Raw genomic sequence first — 16690 nt, forward strand, 5'->3', positions numbered from 1 at the left:
ACACCAGGTTAGGTGTCATGCATTGGCCTTCTGAACGAGAACCATGACATAAATTGCTACAGTACATATGAACCTCACAACAAACAGTTTCTGCTGAGACTGGGCCTCAGAGGGGCTGTTTCAGTTCTGTGCTCATTTGGAGTCTGACACTGACACCAGCAAACTGAATTTATCAGCAGTTTCAAGTCTTTGAGTTATGAGAAAAATATTTTCCATCACGTCATTGAATAATGATGATATCTGGGACGTGTACAGGGCAGAGCTAAGGTTGCCTGGGCAACTGCCCGCCTGCCCTATTTGACTCAAACCGCCCCTCCTAGAAAAAAATATTATATATATTTCGACGCAAGCTTTTGCCGTGTAAAGAGGAAAAAAGATGCTCAAGTCAACTTCGTTAGGAAAATGCTTTTTAATTTGCCGCGCTTGCCGGAGCTCAGTCACATACAGTAGCAACTCAACAGCTTCGCGACAGCGCAGCTCCCCGAACAGCCCATTCTGCTTCACTGCGCACCTACTGAACGGTGGCGGACTGCGCGCATTTTTTAAAAACGCCACCCGAAACGCTTCGTGTAAGGCAGAGAGAAATGCATTTGGCAGTAACTTTACAGGCTCACTCTGAGACTAGCTACTTCGCCATCAAGCTGTTCACTTCCACTCGATAAACTTATAGGCAAAGCGAGTGGACATAGTTTCTTTAAGGTCAGCCGGTCTGTTTTCCTTTCAGCTGTGTCGCATGCATCCACGGCACTAGAGCCAGAGCCAGTATTTTGCAGCTGCCCATTACACACTGACGTTGTAGAAATGATTAATGAAATGAAATCTTCATAAGTCTGGCCTCAGTTTCCCACGTAACAAGAAGCATCAATGATGGAAGGTATCATTTTTGATGTGAAGTGCATTACGTTAGTTGTTTTATTCAAAATGGTAAAATGCCTAAATCCTATTGCTGTTTTGGGTGTTTGCATGCTACGCTAAGCTCGAATTCCCTCCGAAAAGTGGAGGATTTCGGAGAGAGAGAGAGAGAGGCAGCTCAGGGAGGCAGCAAAGGGGAGCACATCCTGGCAGATGGACTCCAATAGGAGGATTCTGCTTTAAAGTAAATTTGGAGCAAGGTATATTAATAAAGACTGAATTAATAAAGAAATTGTGTATTTTTTAGTTCTCCATACAGTCTGTGTGATTTATTTATTTTTTCTCGAGGGAGGGGGTCAGAGCAATGGCCCCTTAAAATTCCTCCCTGGATGATATGCACTAAAAATAATTCAAATAAAGGCCTTTTTCAGAATAAAATAAAAGAGACTTATTGCTTAATAATCATCCAAAATAAAGCTGGAAACGGCTTTTACAGTTCAGCCAGACTGCATGTGCGCAGTTCAGCGAGACTGCATGTGCGCAGTTCAGCCAGACTGCAATGTGCGCAGTTCAGCCAGACTGCATGTGCGCAGTTCAGCCAGACTGCAATGTGCGCAGTTCAGCCAGACTGCATGTGTGCAGTTCAGCCAGACTGCAATGTGCGCATGAAAATTAAAATCACAATTATAATTGAATGAGAAAATTGAAGCCCTTATGTGTCAAAATTAAGACATGTAGGAGTGTGTGGTTAAGGTGTGTAAGGGAATCTTGGATGTTGGGATTGTCTGGATCACATGACTTGCGGAGGTGTAGCTGAGGTCAGAGGTCACAGTGGGCTGTAGTTGACCTCTGTGTAAATGTCAAGCAGTTGTTGTCCATCACTTCCGGCCTGCCCCTATGACAGAGTACCACAGATTAATTAGACATTAATGACGTATGATGTAATCTGACAGCCAATCAGACAGTGAAGTACCTGGTTCCCATGTGCCCCAGCAGGAAGCTGCTGTCCCTCCACCACAGTCTTATGAAGCACAGATTTCTTCAGACCTAAAGTTATTAAATTATTATTATTATTCACACATAAGATTAACACTCAGCACAGGTCAGGTCAGGTTGGGGAGTATGGGCTGATGCAGTGCGTTGCCGCGCCAACCACATGGCGATACTCTTCGGGATCCCGGCCAGCGACCCCCCCAGGCAGACAAACGGTCCAGTCCCACCCTCCAGAAATGCCCATCAATCTACCGAAGTCAAGTGTTACGTGGGCGTCGCCCACAGAGGCAGAGGTTCTCCCTCCACTCTTCACAGAACTCACAGTACCAGTATACAGGCCGGCCATGACATCCAGCAACTTCGGGGGGATCCCGCAAAGTCTCAGGATGTCCCACTGGGCAACTTGATCGCGTTAAGAAAACTGACAAACCTCTGCTGAATATCACACTTGTGTTTGATGAGAACCCTCAGTGTGAGGATATGGTCTTCTTAGGTGTAAAACCACACTGCTCCAGTCACTGACAGGCAAGCAAGTGATCAGAGATCCTGTTAAGGATGACACTAGTATGGACCTTACCCGGCACTGAGAGCAGTGTTATTCCCCTGTAGTTGCTGCAATCCAGGCGATCACCCTTCCCTTTCCGGATAAGGGATTACAAGTCCCGTTTTCCAGTGAGTTGGGATGAGGTCTGACTCCAAAATTGAAGCTTAGATTGCCTGCAATGCCGGGAGGACAGCCTTACCACCAGCCAGGAGAAGTTCACCCCGGATACCGCAGATCCCTGCGGCCATCCCTACCCCCAGCTGATTCACCACCCGTGCAAACTCAGTGAGATTGTGGTGGTTCACAGCTGATTGGAGGGTCAGCTTCGAGAACCGTGGGCCCAGAGATGTCCAACATCCTAGCTAGAGGATCAGCTTTAAACAACTGCTCATAGTGGCCGGCCCAGCGGGTCACATCTGCAGTGCCATCTGTACGGACTGTCCCATCACCTGCCCTGACTGCAAGTCTCTGAGGAACAGATTCAGATGTGCATATTGCTTCGTTTCCTCTGTAAGCAGGACGTGGGTCACTAGACCACAGACGGTGCGTCACCTGCTCACAGATTCATCTAACAAATGCCTCTTTATCAGGTCCCTCACAGCCGTCTTTCTTAGTTCCTGGTACAGACTGCAGTTGCCAGAAAATCATGCCCTGCGGCTCCTCTTGATAATATCCAGGGTGCCCTGCGAGATGAAACATCTCCTTCTGGGAACACTGGCAACACCAACACAGCCCTCAGCAACCTTCAGGGTCTTATCAAGGTCTCCCACATCACATGACAGTCAGCAGTCGCACCCAAGTCTCTAAGCTCCTCACTCAAACTGCATGCAAACTCAACAGAAACAGCCTGATCTTGGAGTCCACCCTCATGGACGTAGGATCCAACGACCTGCAGCCCCTGACCTTTCGCAAAGTCAAGGAACATGGAGCCACTTTCACCCCGGTCTCCAGATCCACGGGGACTCACACAATCCTCATAGCCAGCCCTGCCAGTGCCAGTGGTCGCGTTGAAGGCACACATGACCAGAGGAGTGTCACCTCGTGGGCACCCATCAACCACCGAGCGAAGTTACAAGTAAACTGTCTCCCTCAATGAGACATCACTCACCGCGGCTGGAGCAACAGACAAGACACCCAGGGAGTACCTTACCCTGAGTCTCATGATACGCCCGTTGAAAGCAGTGACATCAGACACCATCAGAAGGAGCCGATCTGCTACAGAAACAGCTACTCAGACTACCGTCAGACTGACCAGACCAAAAGTAATTAGCTCCCCCAAAAGTAGAGGAACACGGTAAACTTGCTGAAGACAAGACGTTCCATGCCCCTACCCCGATGGGCGACCTCAAACTGGGACCCAAGTGCCGCCATGCAGCAGGCGATGCCTCGGCACCACACCAGCTCCGATCCCCAACAGGCCCGACCATATTAGCTTTCTGACGACTTCGACTTCCGAAGGTTTTTCCCCATCCCCTTCATGGTGTCTGCAGCCTCTCTGCGGGTGACTGCAGCAGAGCTACTCCCCTGGAGAGCAGAAGGGTGCCGTGCCTGTTTCGAGCCTGTTTTCGAGCCGTTCTGACCACCAACCAACCCCCAAACATTGTTTCACTGCAAGTTGGAGGACTGCTTTGCAGTGCCGAATGCAGTTTAATGTCATACCCAGGGCTAAAATAACAATGCTTTTTTTCATTATGGTTCATCCTGTGTTGTGTTTACGGCTTTATATGGGGTTGTGCATAAATATTCAGGCAGTGAGACAGTTCAGTTTGATTTCGGGCATAAACAGAGATACATAGTAACGTAATATGAGGGACTTTGTCACTCTTGACCTGTCAAACAGCTATAGCACACAGGCAGAGGCCGTGACGGTGATGCGCGAGGTGACTCACCTTGTTTGCACATGAAAACACAGGAACAGAGGAGGAGCAGAGAACAAATTACAGTTAGGATGAAAACCAACAGAAATCGCCCGTAGGTCCACATCGTTTCTGGCAATGAAACACAAGGAGGAATGGGGTCCATCTGGAGAGCAGGTGACAGAAGCACCAGAATCAACCTTGATGTGGGCTTTAATACACACACCGCATCACTAAATGACAACAGGGGTCACTCGGGGGGCTGCTTAGCTGCATAGTGTGAGTGGGAGAGGCGCGATTAAACTGCATGAGGCTGGTGTGAGACGACGTGACATGAGTCTCCATGAATCTCCAGGGTCTTAGAAATGGCTTCCCAACCTTCTTCAGACTAACAGGTAAAAACAAGCTTGGTGCTCAAGAAACGATTTTGATCACTGCGTGATCCATGCGCTGACAACTTCCTCTGATGGTAACAGAGTTACTGAGATCATCACTGCGCAGTGCTGGCCCGAATCAGGCCAAAATATTCAAACAAGTGAGTCTAATTATCTATGTACTTGGTTTATTTTAAATAAATGAATTTTTAAATGTATACATTTTTCAATGATTAATAAATGTCCCTCATTAGGAAATTTAACCTTTGACTACCATGCAAACGAACTACAAACCACCAAATTTAGTGCAGTGTAATATTCTGCTAGCGCCCACAATAAGGTCAGGCCAAATGTAAAAAAAATACTTCGCATTAACATGTTTTTAGGAGTTCTCATCTGTCTCGTCCCACATTCCTTTCCCCTCGGTTTTTTTAGCAATACAGGTTTATTAATTAACTATTTTTCTATATGTTTATATATTTATGTTTTATAACAAAAAATTAAGTATCAAATAAAAATGAAAAATAAACCTAAGAAAATATATTTTATTTAGCTGTAGCTCTTAAATGTATTGTATTACACTGAACAAAAATATAAACGCAACACTTTTGTTTTTGCTCCCATTTTTCATGAGATGGACTTAAAGATCTACAATTCATTCCAGATACACAATATTACCATTTCTCTCAAACATTTCTCACAAATCAGTCTAAATGTGTGATAGTGAGCACTTCTGCTTTGCTGAGATAATCCATCCCACCTCACAGGTGTGCCACATCAAGATGCTGATCTGACATCATGGGTAGTGCACAGGTGTACCTTATACTGCCCACAATAAAAGGCCACCCTGGAATGTGCAGTTTTGTCTCACAGCAAAATGCCACGGATGCCACAAGCATTGAGGGAGCGTGCAATTGGCATGCGGACAGCAGGAATGTCAACCAGATCTGTTGCTCGTGCATTGAATGTTCATTTCTCAACCATAAGCCGTCTCCAAAGGCGTTTCAGAGAATATGGCAGTACATCCAACCGGCCTCACAACCGCAGACCACGTGTAACCACACCAGCCCAGGACCTCCACATCCAGCAGGTTCACCTCCAAGATCGTCTGAGACCAGCCACTCAGACAGATAATGCACGGCCCCATGTTGCAAGGATCTGTACACAGTTCTTGGAAGCTGAAAATGTCCCAGTTCTTGCATGGCCAGCATACTCACCGGACATGTCACCCGTTGAGCATGTTTGGGATGTGCTTGACCGGCGTATACGACAGCGTGTACCAGTTCCCACTAATATCCAACAACTTCGCACAGCCATTGAAGAGGAGTGGACCAACATTCCACAGGCCACAATTGACAATCTGATAAACTCTATGCGAAGAAGATGTGTTGCATTGCATGAGGCAAATGGTGGTCACACCAGATACTGACCGGTTCTGAGTCCCCAGACCCCCAATAAAGCAAAAAACTGCACATTCCAGGGTGGCCTTTTATTGTGGGCAGTATAAGGTACACCTGTGCACTACCCATGATGTCAGATCAGCATCTTGATGTGGCACACCTGTGAGGTGGGATGGATTATCTCAGCAAAGCAGAAGTGCTCACTATCACACATTTAGACTGATTTGTGAGAAATGTTTGAGAGAAATGGTAATATTGTGTATCTGGAATGAATTGTAGATCTTTAAGTCCATCTCATGAAAAATGGGAGCAGAAACAAGAGTGTTGCGTTTATATTTTTGTTCAGTGTACATATAATACAAAAATTATTAGTTATTATTATATTTCCTTTTGTGAACGATGCATGTACGAATTAAAAATGGGATCCTCTTTATCCTCTTATCACTGCCATAAGAATCATTTATACATATTAAAATATACAGTTACCTGTATTCCTATTATTGAAAGTTAAATTTATATTATTACAAAGTTAGCATGCATAAAAGACGTAATAGAATGCATTTTTAGATGAAAAAATGTTTCATATTTTTGATTATACATAATTTACATTATTATATTTAATTTTCTTTCTGTAATTCTTTTACTGTTATATACTGGTCCCAGATTATCAGGACTGTCTTCCCAGTCAGAGCAACATCCCCGCATGACTGCAGTGAACCTGAGAAGGGTGATACCTGCACTCTTAAGTATTCTTAAGTTCTTCCATCCGGTCTATTGAAAACTGAGATATTTTGTGGACCGACAGTAAAGCCCCCAGATCAGACTCTTTGATGTTTTTAAGCCACAGACTATATGAAGTGAATGAAAAGTTCCACATGAAAGTGTATCGAAGAAGAAGGAACATGCAGAAATTCTAAGCCAGCAGAGGCTGATTCTCATGAGAACCTTGTCTGTACCACAAGGCTGGTCTGTAACCTTCATCGCACATTTCCGCAGGTCATCAAACAGTATTCAAAAGCATTAAAACAATTTGGAGAAGGAAAAAAAACACAAGGTTTAAAATAATATATGACATCTTAAATGCGATTTATGTAGGCATTAAATACCTTCTTAGATTTTTTTTTCAATTCTTCAAATTCAGAAACAGCATCGCTTATATTGTTTAATATTTCGATTGTTCTTATAACCGTAGACGGAAACAAATTAATGTATCACACAATGTAACTTACTGCAGTAAAGTTAGCTTTATGTTCGAAATTCAGTTTTCTGACTTTAAAAGGGCAGTTCACCCCAAAACTAAAAAAAAAATGCATGTTTTACTGGAGCTTTAACGCTAACTATCCATCTAGGTCGTTCTGCTGGGAGTTATTGGCCTTAGAAATGTCAGTTTTCTCTCAAATATAATGGGCCTGAACAGCATTCTTTCTGTGGTGATTACGGTGCCAAAATGAAACTTTTAAAATCAACAGCAATGTCTCTTACCAGGAATCACATCCGAGTTACTGAAGATAATCCACAGTTTTTAGTGAGCAGTTCAATGTAGGAACTGTTTTCATCTATCGAACTCCACACGCCAGTGGTATCAGTGTGCAGGATCCTCGCGCTTCTGTCTTCTGCACAAGGATGATACCTTGAAAAAATGACTCTGAGACTCTAAAAAGATTTGCTTATTTGTGCAGTGGAAGTGGATGAGGAGGTGGGCTTTTCTGAGAACTGGTAAAAAAGGTTATGTGGTACATTGGGCGGAGCTTAATTCTCCGCTTCTGACGTCATAAGAGGAAGTGGCTTATCCTTGATGCTGATTGGTCGAGGGTTTATGCCCATATATGGTATCAATACATGCTTATGCCACGTTTTGCCGATAGGGGGCGATATGGTTTTGGGAGATTGCCGCTATGTCCATATATGGTATCAATACATGCTTATGCCACGTGTTGCCGATAGGGGGGGTTTGGGAGATTAAACTTTAATAGAATAAAAATACATTACATGTATTTTATCAATGTGGTTTTTTAATTAAGTTTTTAAGGAATAATAAAACATAGAGCAGGATAATGGCAAGCTAGTGCATACACGTTCAGCGGGGGCGTCCGTCCGGCCCTGTGTTGTTAGTAAGCACCGCGGCGTATTTTAAAAGAAAGCACCCAAATGTTTTAAAAGAAGAAAGCACCAAGTGTGTTAAAGAAGAAAACCCTTAGGGTTATTTTAAAAGAAAAAGCAGGGGTGAATTTAAACAAACATGCCCGAAAGAAGCAGCAGAAGAGCAAATGTAAACAAGCGAAACCAACAAACATACACCCCGCCGTTTTAAAAGAAGAGTACACTCATTACATTTAACCAACACGAAAGACTTTAGTTATATTTACCAGGTTGAAGAAAGCATGCAAGCGGCAAACTTTTAGAAGAAATAAGACGAAACGATCCCGGAGCACTGCCACATGCGACTACTCTGTTTGAACAACGCGGGGCGGAATGGCCGATCGCTAGTCCGGCGCTTGGCGCATGCGCACCCACGCCGCCTCCCCTTTCAAAATGGCGACGCCGGCGGAGCGCCTGTTTTAGCAAATTAAACCCCTATAACCGTAATGTTTTTAAGTAATGAAGCACTTTTTCTGTCAATGTGAATAATAAAGTAAAGCGCTCTGAGCATTTTCGATAGCAATAATCAGGAAATAACGCGGTTAATTCTTGTTTAAACGAATGCATGCTTTCACTCTTGTGTGGCGCACGCGCGTAGATCCACACAGCATTTCCTTTATTGAGCCAGCTCGTTGCGTGAAGCAGCTGTCAAATGGCTACCAGCGGAAATTGTTGTCGTGATGCGAACCGTTGGCCTGGATTGTGAGAAGCATGCCGCCATTCTGGCAGAATGCACACTAATTCTATATTTCATATGCTTATTTGTAAATAGTGTAAAATAATCTATTTCTAATTTAAATAAAAGTCGATCTCTAACACAACACCCCCGGATTACTTAGCTACATTTAGCTAAATTTATCTACGTATGGTTAATCAAAAGGTATAAACAGAACTTGAAAAGATGTATGACAACACATGCTGATCTTTTATTTCAAATAAGCCTCTTTAACCTCATCGTTTTTAAGCAATGAAACTCTTTTCGGCTAATGTGTTATTTAAAATAAAACATCTTAAGCATTTCGACAACAAGAATCAAGGAATAACGCTGGCGATCCTTGTTAAAATAACTCTCTATGTCGCGCTTGTGCGTGCAGCCACGACACCCACACACTACTGTCTTTTATTGAAAACAGCTGAGGCAAGTCGTTTTCGGAACTGTAAAGTGTGTATACAATAAGTAAACGTGTGTAAAAGAAGTATAAAATGTGTTATAAAGCACATAGCCAACATTAATTAATAAAGAATTTAAGCATAATACCCCAGACGTACCACGGCCTATAGCCGGCAGAAAGAGAGCTATCCTACGGCCTACAAGATAAAAGCATATGGCACCAAATTGGAATCAGTAGTCTTTAAAAGAATAAAATACATTATATGAATTTATCAATGCGACATTTTAAATACGTTTTAAGGCATAATAATTTTAAGGGGTCACCGGACGCGTCGAGCTTTTCTAGCTAGAGAGGAAAGAGAGTCGGGCAGTTTTGAATGGTAAAAGCAGTAGTTGTGTATTGTTAACGGTTTATTTTTAACAAAATGTCCTATTTTATAACGATAAAAACACAGCAATCCTGTTTTATGGGGATTTATGCGTATTGCATGTCTAGACATGTCGATCAGCTAATGGCCGCGGCAGTGAGCGATAAGCCTATGAGAAGGAAGCGTCAATTGACAAATTGTTGCAGAGTGCGTGTAACATCTCGTTTAACCGCTGGTCCTGAGTGTGACAAGCAGACAGACAGCATTCACGCACCGGCAGAAAGCACATTACGTCTATTTGTTAATCTGTTTTATTCGTAAATAGTATAAAATAATATATGTCTAATTGAAATAAAAGTCGATGTCTAACACCACAGCTCTGGGACTCTAGCATAGCCCCGGGCGCCCCGCTGAGGGCCTGTGGGGCTGGATGAAGTATCTAACTTCAATGGCTTAATCAGCAGGGTAAAGTGCCGTAACTTAAACGGGGGTATGACAAATTAGTATAAAGTTTGAGCCAATAAGATTTAATTAATAAAATAATTTAGTTGTATTTTGTTCGTTTTATTTTCAATAAAACACACCCAGCACATTATTAATGTAATAGATGCAGGAACTAGTGAGCGGTATTTAGCTACGTACTTCAAAAACATTTAAAAAACTTTGTTAGACTAATACCTTAGTTATTTTAATAATTTAAGGGATAAAAACATTTGTCGTGTTTGTCAATGTGTTATTTTAAGTAAATGCGTTATTTTCCAACGCCAAAAGCCCTGTCATGTTTTAAGTGAGAAATGATATGGACTAGCAGCTGTCTCTGGGGGGAGCAACCCCGGTTAGGTACTATTAAGCAGCATTTAGTGACATGCATCAAAACACATTTTTAAAAACTTTGAAAGAATAAAGTCTTAGTTATTTTAATAAATACGTTTTTCAGTAAATGTTTATTCACGCGCATGCACACAAACACACACACACACCCCGGAGGTCGGGGGGCTTTAGAGTTTAACTTTAGGTGCTGATCACAATGTGTGACCAAACCCCAAAGCACCCTAACTTAGTCGTTTACTAACTTATCGCGAAAAACAGACAGAAATAGACTTGTAAATTCTAAAGAAAAGACATTAACTGTTTTTTGTTAATGTTTAAAGGTATACAAACTACAGTTGTATCGGACACGCACACAAAAACACTAAAAGAGTTTTGCTCAGTCAAAAAAAAAAAACACCAAACATATATTGTTCACGCTTTTTATTAAAATGTATAAGGATTGTTTTGTTATAGGGAAATTTTAAATTAATATGAGTGGGATATAAGTCATTTAGGCAACAAGATTTGAGGAAGAACCTAAATAGTGGCTGGAAATGACCAACCAGGCAGGCAGAAGTGTGCTTTCCTTATCTCACAAGTCATGGAAGGGTGGGGTGGGGGGACACATAAGTGGGGGGGGGGGGGGGGGGGGTAGGAACTGTGGAATCAGGCAAGAGTGTAAGAATTTAGGATATAGTCTTGTTATTTTAAAGAAGGTGTACATGATTATTTAATTACTTTTAATAGGAACCAGTAAGATGCATTTAGCACCATGTTGCAAATACACATTAAAAACTTTAAAGAATAAGGTCATAGTTATTTTAATAAAGACATCCTACAAGGTGCCCACGGCCCTAACGTACATAATCTACAAGCTTGATCCGAGATGCTTGCTGGAGTACAATGCTAAGTTGACATCGGTAACGGAGCTGCAGCCTGTTTGATAGTTAATGAAACATAGTTCAAATTCAACAGTGTCAGCAGTCATCCACGATGCAGGGAGACTACAGATTGACTATAACGACCCCGTTTATCAGCTGGCATTATTAATTTTTTTTTTGACAGAATAAAGCCTTGGTTATTTTAATAAATATGTTTTTCAGTAAATGTATACTCATGCTCATGTGCACAAACACACACACACACACACACACACACCGGTGGTCAGGAGCTTTAGAGTTTAACTTTAGGTCTGTGAAAGTTTAGGACTGCAATGTGTATACAGACCCCAAAGCACCCTAACTTAGTCGTTTACTAACTTATCGCGAAAAAACAGACAGAAATAGACTTGTAAATTTTAAAGAAAAGACATTAACTGTTTTTGTTAATGTTTAAAGGTATACAAACTACAGTTGTATTGGACACGCACACAAAAACACTAAAAGAGTTTTCGCTCATTCAAAAAAAAAACACCAAACATATATTGTTCACCATGTTTTTTTTTTATTAAAATCTATAAGGATTGTTTTGTTATAGGGAAATTTTAAATTTAATATGAGTGTGATATAAGTCATTTAGGCAACAAGATTTGAGGAAGAACCTAAATAGCGGCTAGAAATGACCGACCAGGCAGGCATAAGTGTGCTTTCCTATCTCACAAGTCATGGAAGGCTGGGATGGGGGGCACATAAGTGGGGGGGGGGGGGTGGTAGGAACTGTGGAATCAGGCAAGGGTGTTAAGAATTTAGGATATAGTCTTGTTATTTTAAAGAAGGTGTACATGATTATTTTAATTGCATTTAATAGGAACCAGTAAGCTGCATTTAGCACCATGCTGCAAATACACATTAAAAACTTTAAAGAATAAGGTCTTAGTTTTTTAAATAAAGACATCCTACAAGGTGCCCACGGCCCCAGCTTATATAATCTACAAGCTTGATCTGAGATGCTTGCTGGAGTACAATGCTAAGTTGACAACGGTAACGGTGCTGCAGCCTGTTTGATAGTTAATGAAACACAGTTCAAATTCAACAGTGTCAGTAGTCATCCACTATGCAGGGAGACTACAGATTGACTATAACGGACCCGTTATCTGCTGTCATTATTTATTTTATTTTTTTTTGACAGAATAAAACCTAGTTATTTTAATAAATATGTTTTTTCCAGTAATGTGTATTCATGCTCATGTGCACAAACAGACACACACACACACACACACAACACACCGGTGGTCAGGGGCTTTAGAGTTTAACTTTAGGTCTGTGAAAGTATAGGACCGCGATGTGTATACAGGCCCCAAAACACATTAACTTAGTCGTTCATGAGTCTATTGTGAAAACCACGCAAAATGGACATGTAAATTTTAAAGAAAAGACATTAACTGCTTTTGTTAATGTTTAACTGTATAAAAACTTTAGATGTAGTTGTTAAACAGTCAAACAAAAATGTGTTATTTAAAGTAGTATAAAATATATCCTTTACTTTGGACGCAAGATGAACAACCTACAAACACAGACAGGACACACACACACACACACACAGCAAAGCCCCAAGAATGCGCACAAGCACACAACATAGGTGGGCTTTTAGAGTTTGCTCCAATCAAAAAAACATCAGACCCATATAGTTTACGTTTTTTATTAAAATGTGTAAGGATCGCTCTGTTAGAGCGCAATTTTAAATTAGTATGATTGTGATATAAGTCATTTAGGCAACAAGATTTGAGGAAGAACCTAATGTAGCGGCTACAAATGATCGACCCAGGCAGACAGAAGTCTGCTTTTCTTATCTCGCAAGTCATGGAAGTGTAGGTGGGTGTAGGAACTAGTGGAATCAGGCATAGTTATTTTAATAAAGACATCCTACAAGGTACACCACGGCCCAAGCTTATAGTGTCTACTATCATGATTTGAGAGGCTAGATGGAGTACCATGTTAAGTTGACAATGGTAACTGAGATGCAGCCTGCATGCAGGGAGACTAGAGAGTGACTATAGTACCCCATTTAAACCGTTGGTCCTTATTTTTTAAGAATTTTGACAGAATAAAAGCCTTAGTTATTTTAATAAATACTTTTTTTTTCCAGTACATGGTTGTTCATACTCATGTGCACAAACACACACACACACACACCCGGTGGCCAGGGGCTTTAGAGTTATAACTTTAGGTCAGTGAAAGTATAGGGATCGTTATGTGTATTCAGACCCCCAAAACATATTAACTTAGTCGTTCATGAGTCTTATTGTGAAAAACCGACAAATAGACTTGTAAATTTTAAAGAAAAGACATTAACAGCTTTGTTATTGTTGAAATGTATAAAAACTTTAGCTGCTTTTCTTAAATGGCCAGAAAAATTGGGCTCAACACTATTAGTTTATATGAGGAGGGGGTGTTTGCAACAGTCACAATCCTAGCAGGCAAGCATAACATGCCAAAGAAACATCTCTTTCATTTATTTCAAAGCAGACACTTTGTGCAAAGTTGTTTCCTCATTGCCCAAACGGCCACCAGAATTGGATGGTCCTTAAAGACCTTTCATAAGACTTTGGAGGCCCTGTCCTGAGGTTTATCAAGACCAGGTTCTTACACTATAGGAGACTGATGCTGTTTAAGTACTCGATGGGATGACCCCTGCAATGAAATTTTGTAACATTTCAAGGTGTATATTTAAAAAGAATGAAGTGCCTGGCCAGTAAGAGAGGCAAAGTATCAGATGGCGGAATGTCGAACAGGTTTGTTAGAGGATTAGAGGAGGCAGAACTATGTTGATGTCCTGCTCAATGGCTTTGAATATGTCTGTCCGAACTCAGATAATCGAGAGAGCAGTGCCAAAACATAGTTCTATCTCCTCTAACCCTCTAACCAACCTGCTCGACATTCCGCCATCTGATACATATGCCTCTCTTACTGGCCAGGCACTTCATTCTTTTAAAATATACACCTTGAAATGTTACAAATTTCATTGCAGGGGTCATCCCATCGAGTACTTAAACAGCATCAGTCTCCTATAGTGTAAGAACCTGGTCTTTGATAAACCTCAGGACAGGGCCTCCAAGTCTTATGAAAGGTCTTTAAGGACCATCCAATTCTGGTGGCCGTTTGGGCAATGAGGAAACAACTTTTTGCACAAAGTGTCTGCTTTGAAATAAATGAAAGAGATGTTTCTTTGGCATGTTATGCTTGCCTGCTAGGATTGTGACTGTTGCAAACTCCCCCTCCTCATATAAACTAATAGTGTTGAGCCAATTTTTCTGGCCATTTAAGAAAAGCAGCTAAAGTTTTATACATTTCAACATTAACAAAGCTGTTAATGTCTTTCTTTAAAATTTACAAGTCCTATTTTGTCGGTTTTTCACAATAAGACTCATGAACGACTAAGTTAAATATGTATTGGGGTCTGAATACACATATCGATCCTATACTTTCACTGACCTAAAGTTAAACTCTAAAGCCCCTGGCCACCGGTGTGTGTGTGTGTGTTTGTGCACATGAGTATGAACAACCATGTACTGGAAAAAAAAGTATTTATTAAAATAACTAAGGCTTTATTCTGTCCAAATTCTTAAAAAATAAGGACAACGGTTTAAATGGGGTACTATAGTCACTCTCTAGTCTCCCTGCATGCAGGCTGCATCTCAGTAACCATTGTCCAACTTAACATGGTACTCCATCTAGCCTCTCAAATCATGATAGTAGACACTATAAGCTTTGGGCCGTGGTGTACCTTGTAGGATGTCTTTATTAAAATAACTATGCCTGATTCCACAGTTCCTACACCCACCTACACTTCCATGACTTGCGAGATAAGAAAAGCAGACTTCTGTCTGCCTGGTCGATCATTTGTAGCCGCTACTTAGGTTCTTCCTCAAATCTTGTTGCCTAAATGACTTATATCACAATCATACTAATTTAAAATTGCGCTCTAACAGAGCGATCCTTACACATTTTAATAGAAAACGTAAACTATATGGGTCTGATGTTTTTTGATTGAGCAAACTCTAAAAGCCCACCTATGGTTGTGTGCTTGTGCGCATTCTTGGGGCTTTGCTGTGTGTGTGTGTGTGTGTGTCTGTCTGTGTTTGTAGGTTGTTCATCTTGCGTCCAAAGTTAAGGATATATTTTATACTACTTTAAAATAACACATTTTTGTTTGACTGTTTAACAACTACATCTAAAGTTTTTATACATTTAAACATTAACAAAAGCAGTTAAGTCTTTTCTTTAAAATTTACATGTCCATTTTTGCGTGGTTTTTCACAATAAGACTCATGAACGACTAAGTTAATGTGTTTTGGGGCCTGTATACACATCGCGGTCCCTATACTTTACACAGACCTAAAGTTAAACTCTAAAGCCCACTGACCACCGGTGGTGTGTGTGTGTGTGTGTGTGTGTGTCGGTGTTTGTGCACATGAGCATGAATACACATTTACTGAAAAAACATATTTATTAAAATAACTAAGGTTTTATTCTGTCAAAAAAAAATAAATAAATAATGACAGCAGATAAACGGGTCGTTATAGTCAATCTGTAGTCTCCCTGCATAGTGGATGACTACTGACACTGTTGAATTTGAACTGGGTTTCATTAACTATCAATCAGGCTGCAGCACCGTTACCGTTGTCAACTTAGCATTGTACTCCAGCAGCATCTCAGATCAAGCTTGTAGATTATATAAGCTGGGGCCGTGGGCACCTTGTAGGATGTCTTTATTTAAAAACTAAGACCTTATTCTTATAAAGTTTGTAATGTGTATTTGCAGCATGGTGCTAATGCAGCTACTGGTTCCTATTAAATGCAATTAAAATAATCATGTACACCTTCTTAAAATAACTAGACTATATCCCTAATTCTTACCCCCTTGCCTGATTCCTCAGTTCCTACCCCCCCCCCCCCCCACATTAGGTGCCCCCCATCCCAGCCTTCCATGACTTGTGAGATAAGGAGAAAGCACACTTCTGCCTGCCTGGTCGGTCATTTCTAGCCGCTATTTAGGTTCTTCCTCAAATCTTGTTGCCTAAATGACTTATAACACACTCATATTAATTTAAAATTTCCTATAACAAAACAATCCTTATAGATTTTATATAAAAAAAAATCGTGAACAATATATGTTTGGTGTTTTTTTTTTGACTGAGCAAAACTCTTTTAGTGTTTTGTGTGCGTGTCCAATACAACTGTAGTTTGTATACCTTTTAAACATTAACAAAAACAGTTAATGTCTTTTCTTTAAAATTTACAAGTCTATTTCTGTCGTTTTTTTCGCGATAAGTTAGTAAACGACTAAGTTAGGGTGCTTTGGGGT

The 16690-nt window shown here is 41.0% G+C and overlaps 1 long non-coding RNA gene across 1 annotated transcript; it reads right to left on the reverse strand.

The window, feature by feature from the left end:
• Window positions 1-394: 394 nt before the first annotated feature.
• On the reverse strand, window positions 395-8547 carry LOC125720794 (uncharacterized). Its single transcript, XR_007385574.1, has 4 exons — window positions 7502-8547; window positions 4279-4411; window positions 1826-1899; window positions 395-1747 (listed from the first exon to the last, which is right to left on the reverse strand). It is a non-coding gene; the product is annotated as an uncharacterized LOC125720794 (long non-coding RNA).
• Between the last annotated feature and the right edge of the window lie 8143 nt (window positions 8548-16690).

This window comes from Brienomyrus brachyistius, chromosome 25 (assembly GCF_023856365.1).
Source record: "Brienomyrus brachyistius isolate T26 chromosome 25, BBRACH_0.4, whole genome shotgun sequence".
Classification (NCBI taxonomy): Eukaryota; Metazoa; Chordata; class Actinopteri; order Osteoglossiformes; family Mormyridae; genus Brienomyrus; species Brienomyrus brachyistius.